General features: G+C 46.5%; 1 pseudogene; it reads left to right on the forward strand.

The window, feature by feature from the left end:
- LOC147352827 (olfactory receptor 4C13-like) lies at window positions 1-919 on the forward strand (annotated as a pseudogene).
- The last annotated feature ends 288 nt before the right edge of the window (window positions 920-1,207 follow it).

Raw genomic sequence — 1,207 nt, forward strand, 5'->3', positions numbered from 1 at the left:
ATGAATCTCACGTCTTCTTACAATGTGACTGAATTTGTTCTCTTGGGATTCACACAGAATCCACATTTGCAGAGAATACTCTTAACTGTCATTTTGTTCATTTTCCTATTTACCATACTGACCAGCCTGCTCATTACCCTTACCATTTCCCTAAGCCCTACACTCTTAGCTCTCATGTACTTCTTTCTCACTCACTTGTCCTTCTTAGATGCCTCCTTCACCTCTGTCACCACCCCTAAAATGGTCATCGACCCACTGTACCAGAAGAGAACTATCTTCTGGGGTGGCTGCCTGACTCAGCTTTTTGTGGAACACCCCCAAGAGGACCATAGATTATTGTCCTCACTGTCATGGCCTATGACCGCTATGCAGCCATCTGGAAGCCTCTACACTTCACGACCATCATGTGACAGGGGCTCTGCCAGCTCCTGGTGGTGGTGGCCTGTATCAACGGGATCCTACAAACCACTGTGCAGATTCTTTTCATGATCAACTTGACCTTTTGTGGACCCAAAGTCACTGACCACTTCATGTGTGATTTCTTCTCACTGTTGAAACTTGCCTGCAGTGACACCTACAAGCTCAGTATAGTGGTGGCAGCCAACCCTGGGGCCATGTGCTTGCTCATTTTTGCATGCTCCTCATTTCCTACGTCATCCTGAGCTCCCTGAAAACTCACGGCTCTGAAGGACGATGTAAACTGCTCTCTACATGTGCCTCCCACTTTACAGTGGTGGTGCTCCTTTTCGTCCCTTGTATATTCACCCATATGCATCCTGTGGCCACTTACCCTGCTGACAAGTGGGTGACTGTGTTCTTTTCAGTCTTCACTCCCATGTTAAATCCTATCATTTACACAGTGAGAAACACAGAGGTGAAAAATTCCATGAGAATTTTGTTGAAGAGGACAGTAATTTAGGCTGTCCATGGTAAAAAGGAAGTAATTGTTTATATATGGAGAGAAGATTAGGGGCGTCCCAGGTGACTCAGTGGTAAAATAATTTCCTGCCAATGCAGGAGACTCAAGAGATGTGGGTTCAATCCCTGGGTCAGGAAAATCCCTTGGAGTAGGAAAGGGGAAACCCCCTCCAGTATTCTTGCATGGAAAATTTCAGGGACAGAGGAACCTGGCAGGTGACAGTCTACACTGATGCAAAGAGGCAGATTTACTCCCCACAGAGAGGATTATGTGTGTGTGGAGGGGGAT

Source organism: Bos grunniens, chromosome 19 (assembly GCF_055505025.1).
Source record: "Bos grunniens cultivar Pamir isolate PY7600 chromosome 19, Bosgru_T2T1.0, whole genome shotgun sequence".
Lineage (NCBI taxonomy): Eukaryota > Metazoa > Chordata > Mammalia > Artiodactyla > Bovidae > Bos > Bos grunniens.